A 10,866-nucleotide genomic window follows, 5' to 3' on the forward strand; every position below is an offset into this window, starting at 1 on the left:
GGAAGGTAAGAAATAATGAACGATTATATCTACGTTTATATATCTACGTAGATATTCACTTACCATGGTAATCATTATCACTGCCATTGGTATTACTAGTGTTATCTCTATCACTGTTATTATTTCCATTTTGGCGTTGTTGACATTAGAGTTTATTATTGCTTTCGTTATGTTCTTTATTGCTGTCATTAATCTTATTATTATTGCAGTTATTAGAATCAGCGTTAGTATTATCATAGCTCGTTCATGTTCTCCAATGTCGCATAAAACGGGTGAATGAATTGGTAAACATATTGAAATTCGAAATATTACCAGCAGTAATCTACAAAAATATGGTGAAAAAAGTGAATGAAAATAAATTGATATGTCTACCCTCCTCGTGATCGATTTTTTTTTCGATATCATTGCTTACGACTGCGATGGCTGTAGGAAACGGTGTGTATGTTCCTTAGATTTTTCTGTCTCTCGCTCTCTGTCTCTCTCTGCCTCTCTCTCTCTCTCTCTCTCTCTCTCTCTCTCTCTCTCTATATATATATATATATATATATATATATATATATATATATATCACTTTCTCTAACTTTCTCTCGCCCTCTCTATCTATCTATCTATCTATCTATCTATCTATCTATCTCAATTTCACTTTTCTCTCTCTCTCTCTCTCTCTCTCTCTCTCTCTCTCTCTCTCTCTCTCTCTCTCTCTCTCTCTCTCTCTCTCTCTCTCTCTCTCTCTCTCTCTCTCTCTCTCTCTCTCTCTCTCTCTCTCTCTCTCTGTGTGTGTGTGTGTGTGTGTGTGTGTGTATGTGTGTGTGTGTGTGAAATAAGCTGTGTGTGTGGGGGGGGGGATAAGTTGTATGTGTGTGTGTGTATGTGAAATAAGCTGTGAGTGTGTGTGTGTGCGTGTATGTGTCTGCGTGTGTGCGAAACAAGGACAAAGATGTAGCTGAACTGCAGTGTCCCCTTTTTTATCACAGAGTGAAATAAAACACGCGTGAAATTTAGACGGTCCAGCGACGACGGGTTAATGAAGGTGCGTATGATTATAATTAGGAATTAATCAGATGACGAAAACAGAGGGTTTCGTAGGGGTGGAAGGGGGGGGGGGGGGAGGGGGGATAGGTAGAGGGAGGAGAGGGATGAAAGGAGTTCAAGGGGGTAGCAGGGGGGGGGGGGTAAAGGAAGGGGAGGGAAAGGAGGAGTGATAAGGAGAGGAGGAAGGGAATGAGATATTGGAGAGGGGAGGTAGAGGATGGGAAAGGGGGTGAAAGGGAGAGGAGGAAGGGGAAGAGATAGGTAAAAGGGGTGGATAGGAGGAAGGGAGAGAAAGAGGTAAGGAAGGGGGAGGTAGAAGAGGGGGGAGGAGAAAGGAAGAGTTTAGAGGAAGAGAAAGAAGGGGATGAAGTGTAGGGGATAAAGGGGTGATGGTAAAATGAGATACTGAAGTGGGGAGGAAGCAAGGGGAGTAAAGAGAGGTGTAAATAAAGAAAAAAAGGAAATGGGTGAAGCGAGGGGACGAGGGTGGAAGTGAAGAGTGAAAGTGGAAAGTGAAGAGAAGTGTGGATGGGGAGAAGGGGAAGAGGGGAGGGTGGAAGAGAGGAGGAGAAAAGGGGAGGAATGAATGGAGCTGCAGAGCGGAGAGTATGTGTGGAAATTGTTAAGAGGAAAAGTGCAAGGGGAACGAGGAAGGAAGGGCTAAAGAAGGTAGGAAAGAAGGAGAGAAGGGAAGGAGATGAAAGAACGTAAAAGAGGATTATAGAAGGAAGGATGATAGGGGATGGGAGATGACGGTGGAAGAGAATGAAAGGACGTGTGAAAGGGGACGAGGAAGGAAGAGCGAAAGAAGGTGGGAAAGGAGGAGAGCATGAAAGGGAACGAAAGGACATGTAAAAGAGGAAGGAAGAAGGAAGGATGAAAGACGATGGAATGGGGGGGCGGTGAAGACGGTGGAAGAGGCGAAGGGGCGTGTGGAAGGGGAAGGGAGGAAGGGGATGAAAGGAGATTTGGCAAAGTAGTCTTTTTGTTAGCATTCTTTAAACGTCTCTCCTTGCATAGTAATTATTACCTTGTAGCTTCTGATTCCTTTGTTTACTTACCTCATCCTTCTTTCCTCTCTTTTACATGTTTCATTCTCATTTGTCTTCCTATCGGCCTTCCTTTCCTCCTCCCTCTTTTTCAAAATAGGCCAGCCTCTCCCCGGGAGGTCCATTTACTCCCCTCTCCTCAAAATTACTTTCACCGCTAATCTATAACTGTTCTGCTTCCCCTCTTCTGGAAAAAAAATTCTTGCTTCAATTTGTTGCGTGTTCTCCGTTTCCACGTATCCTTCTCGTATCTCCTTCCTTCGCCCTGTTTCTCTTTCCTTTCTCTTTTCCTTTCCAATCCTTGCCATCCCTCTCTCACCTACTTCCCTCGCAGGACCCCTACCCCTCCCCCCCTCTAATCTCTATTCCTCTCTTTTCCTCTCTTCTCCCTCTCTCTCTCTGTCTCTCTCTCTCTCTCTCTCTCTCTCTAGCTTTCTTCCTTTCCTACACTTCCTCCAATTCCCTTACCCTCTTTCCTTCCAACCCTACCCTCCTACCTTCCTCCCTCCTTTCCCCTCCTTCCTTTCTTTCCTTCTTACCCTCCTACCCACCTCCCTTCTTCCTTCCCTCCTATCAGCCACTCCCTCAACACCCATCCCCTCTTTTCCCTTTCCCTCAACCCTTCCTCCCCCGAACCCAAAAACCCTCCTCCCTTGACCACTCCTCCCCATGGACCCTTTCCCAACCCCCCTTACTCCACCCATACCTTCAAAATCCTCTTGGCTTCCTCCCCACCTCCCCCAACCCCTCTTACCCTCCTTTCCAGCTCTCCCAATCCCTCTTACCTTCCTCTTAACCTCCCCCAACCCCTCTTACCTTCCTCTTAACCTCCCCCAATCCCCCTACCTTCCTCCTAACCTCCCCAACCCTTCTTACCATCCTTTCCACCTCCCCCAATCCCTCCTACCTTCCTCCTGACCTTCCAAACCCCTCTTACCCTCCTCCCCACCTCCCCCAATCCCTCCTACCTTCCTCCTAACCTCCCCAACCCCTCTTACCCTCCTCCCCACCTCCCCCAATCCCTCCTACCTTCCTCCTAACCTCCCCAACCCCCCATACCTTCCTCCTAACCTCCCCAACCCCTCTTACCCTCCACCCCGCCTCCCCAAACACCTCTTACCCTCCTCCCCACCTCCCCCAATCCCTCCTACCTTCCTCCTAACCTCCCCAACCCCTCTTACCCTCCTCCCCACCTCCCCCAATCCCTCCTACCTTCCTCCTAACCTCCGCAACCCCTCTTACCCTCCACCCCGCCTCTCTTTTCCTCTCTTCTCCCTCTCTCTCTCTCTCTCTCTCTCTCTCTCTAGCTTTCTTCCTTTCCTACACTTCCTCCAATTCCCTTACCCTCTTTCCTTCCTACCCTACCCTCCTACCTTCCTCCCTCCTTTCCCCTCCTTCCTTTCTTTCCTTCTTACCCTCCTACCCACCTCCGTTCTTCCTTCCCTCCTATCAGCCACTCCCTCAACACCCATCCCCTCTTTTCCCTTTCCCTCAACCCTTCCTCCCCCGAACCCAAAAACCCTCCTCCCTTGACCACTCCTCCCCATGGACCCTTTCCCAACCCCCCTTACTCCACCCATACCTTCAAAATCCTCTTGGCTTCCTCCCCACCTCCCCCAACCCCTCTTACCCTCCTTTCCAGCTCTCCCAATCCCTCTTACCTTCCTCTTAACCTCCCCCAACCCCTCTTACCTTCCTCTTAACCTCCCCCAATCCCCCTACCTTCCTCCTAACCTCCCCAACCCTTCTTACCATCCTTTCCACCTCCCCCAATCCCTCCTACCTTCCTCCTGACCTTCCAAACCCCTCTTACCCTCCTCCCCACCTCCCCCAATCCCTCCTACCTTCCTCCTAACCTCCCCAACCCCTCTTACCCTCCTCCCCACCTCCCCCAATCCCTCCTACCTTCCTCCTAACCTCCCCAACCCCCCATACCTTCCTCCTAACCTCCCCAACCCCTCTTACCCTCCACCCCGCCTCCCCAAACACCTCTTACCCTCCTCCCCACCTCCCCCAATCCCTCCTACCTTCCTCCTAACCTCCCCAACCTCTCTTACCCTCCTCCCCACCTCCCCCAATCCCTCCTACCTTCCTCCTAACCTCCGCAACCCCTCTTACCCTCCACCCCGCCTCTCTTTTCCTCTCTTCTCCCTCTCTCTCTCTCTCTCTCTCTCTCTCTAGCTTTCTTCCTTTCCTACACTTCCTCCAATTCCCTTACCCTCTTTCCTTCCTACCCTACCCTCCTACCTTCCTCCCTCCTTTCCCCTCCTTCCTTTCTTTCCTTCTTACCCTCCTACCCACCTCCCTTCTTCCTTCCCTCCTATCAGCCACTCCCTCAACACCCATCCCTTCTTTTCCCTTTCCCTCAACCCTTCCTCCCCCGAACCCAAAAACCCTCCTCCCTTGACCACTCCTCCCCATGGACCCTTTCCCAACCCCCCTTACTCCACCCATACCTTCAAAATCCTCTTGGCTTCCTCCCCACCTCCCCCAACCCCTCTTACCCTCCTTTCCAGCTCTCCCAATCCCTCTTACCTTCCTCTTAACCTCCCCAACCCCCCATACCTTCCTCCTAACCTCCCCAACCCCTCTTACCCTCCATCCCGCCTCCCCAACCCGTCTTACCCTCCTCCCCACCTCCCCCAATCCCTCCTACCTTCCTCCTAACCTCCCCAACCCCTCTTACCCTCCTCCCCACCTCCCCCAATCCCTCCTACCTTCCTCCTAACCTCCCCAACCCCTCTTACCCTCCTCCCCACCTCCCCCAATCCCTCCTACCTTCCTCCTAACCTCCGCAACCCCTCTTACCCTCCACCCCGCCTCCCCCCCCCCCAATCAGAGGTTCTGCACCAGACAACGCTGACAAGTTTCGTAACTATACCGATGTGACGCAGGCCTAAAATCCGTAAAAGACCCGTTTTCCGTTTTCTTAGATATTTTTCTTTTTTCTATATTTATCATAAGAAACTCTTGATATCTAGGTCTCAAGTTTGTGATTTTTAATTTTTCGCGTTTTTGTTGTCTGTATTTTATTATGCTCCTTGTCGTCTTCTTCTCCATCTTCTTTCTCTCCTTTATTTATTTTTTTTTTTTATTCAGTTGTATTTGCCCTAATATTTTGGCAAATTTCCTCTTTTGATTTTTCAAATTACAGAAAAAAAATCTTCATATTTCCTTCTTCATTTACCATATTCGCTTTCCTTATATAACATTTTTTTTTTTTTTTTTTACTCTTTAATTGCAAATAGCAACATTCACGGAGGGAGGAGGTGGATTAAATCCCTTTTTGGTCAGAATCAGGGAAACGAGAGTATTCTATTAGTCTATGGAAAGAAAAGTGCCATTTTGGTCAAATTCAGGAGGAAAAGGTGCTAATGCAGACAAAAACAGAAAAAAAAATCAGGAAAACTAGGAAAAGGAAACTGTTTTTTTTATCTTCTTCTAAATCATGAAGAGAAATGTGACACAGTAGTCAGTGGAAAGCATTTTTTTTTTTTTTTTTTTTTTTTTTTTTTTTTTTTTTTTTTTACTGTGTACCTTACCAACTACGACTGCCTTTCCAAAATCCTCATTATTGTATCGGTTCCTATCTCCTCATTGCACTTCCTGTTATTCCTTCTCCATTCTTTTATCACCCCCATTCCTGTTCCTGCATCTATCGCCTCAGCCTTTTCCTCCTTCCTCCATGAAGCTAGACGAGGATAATCGACTGTTTTCACAAGCTCTTTATGAATATAAACATGAGGCGGGAAGTAAAGGGAGTGGGTACGGGGAGAGTATATACGTGTGTATGTATATGTATATGGGTGTATATATACATGTGTGTGTGTGTGCGTGTGTGTGTGTGTGCGTGTGTGTGTGTGTGTGTGTGCGTGTGTGTGTGTGTACGTGTGTGTGTGTGTGTGTGTGTGTGTGTGTGTGTGTGTGTGTGTGTGTGTAGATAGATAGATAGATATGGATAGATAGATAGTTAGATAGATAAATAGATAAATATAGATATATTTATTTATATATTTATTTGCACACAAAGAGAGAGAGAGAGAGAGAAAGACAAGAGAAATAGATAGATAGATAGATAGATAAAAAGATAAATATAGATTTATTTATTTATTTATTTACACACAAAGAGAGAGGAAGAGAGAGAGATTTCTCTCCTCCCGATCCTCCTCATCCTCATCCTCTATTTTCCTCCTTTTCTTCCGCTTCTTTCTTCCTCCCTTCCTATTCCACCTTCCCCTCTCTCAAGTCCGCTTTCTCCCCCTCCTCTTCTTCAAGCCATTCGCTTACTTCAATCCTCTCTTATCCTCTCTCCCTTTTTCATTTATCTTCCTTTCTCCTCCTCCTCTGGATTTCGACTCCCCGTCTTCCTTATTCCTTCCTCTTCTTCTCCACCTCCTCCTCCTACTCCTCCTCTTCCTCTCTTTCCCCTTCCTTCCTCCTTCTCCTTCCTCGTCCCAATCCTTTTCTATCTCCCCCAACTCCTTCTTTTTCTTGTTCCAGTTTCCTTCTTCCTCGCCAATTCCCTCTTTCCCTGAATTCCTCTCTCCCTGATCCTTCGCCCTCCTTCCTTCCTTCCTCCCTGAAATCCTTTCCTCCTCCTTTTCCCTTTATTTCATCCTCATCTTCCTCCCCCCCACCCCGCTCCAATTCCTTTCCTCCCTAAACGCTTCTCTTCCTACTTCCTTTTCGCTACTCCTTTCCTCTTTTCCTCCTCCTCCTCTTCCTTCCTCCTTAAACTCTTCTCCTTTTTCCTTCCTCCTCTTCGCTGAATTCCTCTTTTTCCTCCTTCCTCCCCTCCAATTCCTTTCCTCCTTGAACTCCTCTCCTCCTCTTCCTCCTTCCTTTCCTCCTCCTCCTCTTCTTTCCTCTCTTTCCCCCTCTCTTTTTCCTTTTCCTCCTTCCTTCTTTCCCTCTTTCCTCCTCTCCTTCACCTCTTCCTTCTTCCTGCTTTCCCTTTCCTCCTGCTCCTCTCATTTCCTCCCTTTCCTCCTCTTCCTCCTCCTCTTCCTCCTTCCTCCCTGAACTCCTCTCCCTTCCTCCCTGAACTCCTCTCTTCTTCCTTCCTCCTCTCCCTTTCCTCTTCCTCTCCCTTCCTCCCTGAACTCCTCTCCTCCTCCTCTTCCTCCTTCCCCCTCCCCCTTTCCTTCTTCTCTCTCTTCCTCCCCGCCAATTCCCTTCCTCCCTGAACTCCTCTTCCTCCTCCTCCTCTCCCTTCCTCCCTTTCCTCTTCCTCCTCCTATTCTCCCTTCCTCCCCGCCAATTCGCTTCCTCCCTGAACTCCTCTCCTCCAACTCCACCGGTTTTCCTCCTTTTCCTTTCCTCCTCCTATTCTCCCTTCCTCCCCGCCAATTCGCTTCCTCCCTTTCCTCCTCCTCTTCTCCCTTCCTCCCTTTCCTCTCCCTTTCCTCCTCCTCCTCTCCCTTCCTCCCCGCCAATTCGCTTCCTCCCTGGACTCCTCTTCCTCCTCCTCCTCTCCCTTCCTCCCTTTCCTCTCCCTTTCCTCCTCCTATTCTCCCTTCCTCCCTTTCCTCTCCCTTTCCTCCCTTTCCTCTCCCTTTCCTCCTCCTCTCCCTTCCCCCCTGAACTCCTCTTCCTCCAACTCCAGCGGTTTTCCTCCCGGTCAAACTTCTCTATGATAACGTGCCATCGGGGGGCAATTTCTCTTTAACTTTCCACAGTTCGGCGGCGCAGGGGGCGTGTGCGGCGGGTGGGGGGTGGGGGTGGGGGCGGGGGGGGGAGGAGAGGTGTTCGGTGGATGGGGGTGGGGCGGGAGGGGGAGAGGTGTTCGGTGGGTGGGGGTGGGGAGGGGGGAGGTTTTCGGTGGGTGGGGGCGGGGTGGGGGGAGGTTTTCGGTGGGTGGGGGTGAGGGGTTGGGAGGGGAGGTTTTCGGTGGGTGGGGGTGGGGGGGAGAGGTGTTCGGCGTGTAGAGAGGAGGGGAAGGGGAAGGGGGGAGGGAGGAAAAGGGTGTAGTAGGAAGGGGGAAGAGGAGAAGTGGATAAAGGGGGATAGAGGGTGAAGATGAGAAAGGTGTAGGAGGTAGGGTGAAAGAGAAGGAGGGAATAAAGGGGGAGAGAGGGAAGAGGAGAAGGGGTTGTGGGGGGGAGGGGAGGGATGGAGGAAAAGGGTGTAGGAGGTAGGAGGTAGGAGATAGAGGGAAGAAGTAGAAGTAGAGGGTGAAGAGAAGGGGAAATGGAGGGGGGTAAAGAGGGGAAGCGGGGGGGGGGGGGAAGCAAGTAGGAGAAAGGGGAAAGGGGAGATAGGGAAAAACGGGAGGGTAGAGGGAGATAAGAGGGGGAAAGGGGAGCGGAAGAGGTGTAGAAGAAAGAGGTGGAGTGGAGAATTGAAAGAATTGGGGGAGGGACGAAATAGGGAAGAGAGGAAAAGGAGGAGAGGATGGGAGAAGCAAGGAAAAGGACAGAGAAAAGAAAGAAGAAAAGTGAAATGATGAAGGGAAGGGGGAACAGGATGACATAAGATAAAATGGAGAGAAAATGGGAAGAGGAGAAGGAGAAAATGGGTATAGAGGGAAGGAGATAGGAAAGAAGAAATGAGGGAAAAGGTTAAGAGGGAGAGGAAAAAAGGAAGTAAGGGAGGAACGGAAGAGAGATAAAGATGCAAGTAGTGAGATCGAGAAGAGAGAAAGAGGAAGGAGCAATAAGGGAAGAGAAGAAGAAGGGAAGGGGAGATGGAGAGAAAGGAGAGGTAAGGGGGAAACGGAATAAGGAGAGAGGGAAGATGAAAAGGAATGGAGAATTATATGACGGGAAGGCGTAGAAAGATAGGAAGTGGGAAGAAAAAGAATGCTAAGTGAGGTGGGAAGAAGGGAGGGAAAGGGGTGTTTACTACCATGAGAAAGGGAAAAGGGAAGAGTAAAAAAAATGTTTCCTCTCTTCTTCCTCCTTCTTCTTCTTCTTCATCTTCTTCTTCTTCTCCTCCTCCTCATCCTCATCCTTCTCCTTCTCCTTCTCCTCTTCCCCCTCTACCCCTCTGTCTCCTATCCCTCTTCTTCCTCCTCCTCCTCTTCCCCCTCTTTCTTCTATCCTTCCTCCTCCCATTCCTCCTCTCTTTTCCTTTTCTCATGGTCCTCCTCCTCTCCTTCCTTTTCTTGTTTCTAATATTCCTCATTTTCCTCTTCCTCCTATTTTTCCTCCTCCTCCTCCCCTCCCCTTCTTTCTCTTTCTCAGATTCTTCCTCCTGCTTCTCTTACTTTTCCCCACTTTTATGTGTATTAGGAAAATAAAAATACGTACAGGGTAAACGTAGAAAATTATGGATAACATTTATTTTTAAGGTTAAAAGTAACGGAGTAAATGAAAAGAAAAATGAACCTGAAAAAGGAAATGAAGAGAGAGAGAGGGAGAGAGAGAGAGAGAAAGAGGGAGGGAGAGAGAGAGAGAGAGAAAGAGAGAGAGAGAGAGAGAGAGAGAGAGAGAGAGAGAGAGAGAGAGAGATAGAGAGAGAGAGATAGAGAAATAAAGACAAAATTAAGGAATGGAAATACTTTTAAAAATCCGCGGCGGTAGAAAAAAAAAAATAGAGAGAGAGAGAGAGAGAAAGAAAGAAAAGATCAAAAGAAAAGTAAGAAAAGTAAATGAAAAATAGAGAAAGAAAACATTAAATAAAACATCAAAGAAAAATGTGAAAGATCAGGGGTTAAGAACACTTAATAGAAAGGCACGGTCCACGAAAGAGAATTAGGAGAGAATTAGAAAAAAAAGACAATTTAAGGGACTGGAAATGGAGGCTAAGAAATAGGGGAGGCGAAATACGGTGATAAAGAGAGAAATAACATGGAATAAAGACGGAAATTATTGGCTTTCCCTCCAGAAGAAAATTGTCGATGACTAAGAAAGCAAACATGGACGAAGTTGAGCGTGCAAGGACCGAAATACATGAAAGGAGGAAGAGAAAAGGGAGGAGGAGAGAGAGAGAGACGAAGTTTTAAGAAAATTTGAAAAATCATAGTAATTGAATGCAGGTATTATAGTAAAAAAAAAATATATATATATATATATATATATATATATATATATATATATATATATATATATATATATATATATATATATATATATAGATATATATATATATATATATATATATATATATATATATATATATATGTATATATATGTATATATATATGTATATATATATATGTGTATATATATATATATGAATATATAAATTTGTATATATATACATATATAAAATAGAGAGATTTAAAATATATATATATATATATATATATATATATATATATATACATACATATATATATATATACATATATATACATATATATATACATATATATATATATATATATATATATATATATATATGTATGTATATATATATATATATATGTATATATATATATATATGTATATATATATATATATATATATATATATATATATATATATATATAACCAATGAACATAGACATTACACAAAAAATGAAATGGGTGTCTAGATATGATAAAAAGGATGATTAAATTAATATAAAGAAAAAATATAACAGATAAAGACAAATATACAGAGAGAGAGAGCTCTTTAGATGCAATATTTATCCAAGAACAACCACGTGAACTACGCCTAAATGGTTCAGACAGTGATAGAACATGCCGATACTGATGATTATAACGGCTGTCATACCGGGACGAAATTAGATGTAAATCCTTAATAGGAAGGTACATGTAATAATGGGTGATTAAGTAGCCTTTTATATATCACATGTAAAGGAATAATAATGAAATAAATAAAATGAAATAATCATTTA

This window comes from Penaeus vannamei, chromosome 11 (genome assembly GCF_042767895.1).
Source record: "Penaeus vannamei isolate JL-2024 chromosome 11, ASM4276789v1, whole genome shotgun sequence".
NCBI classification, from domain to species: Eukaryota; Metazoa; Arthropoda; class Malacostraca; order Decapoda; family Penaeidae; genus Penaeus; species Penaeus vannamei.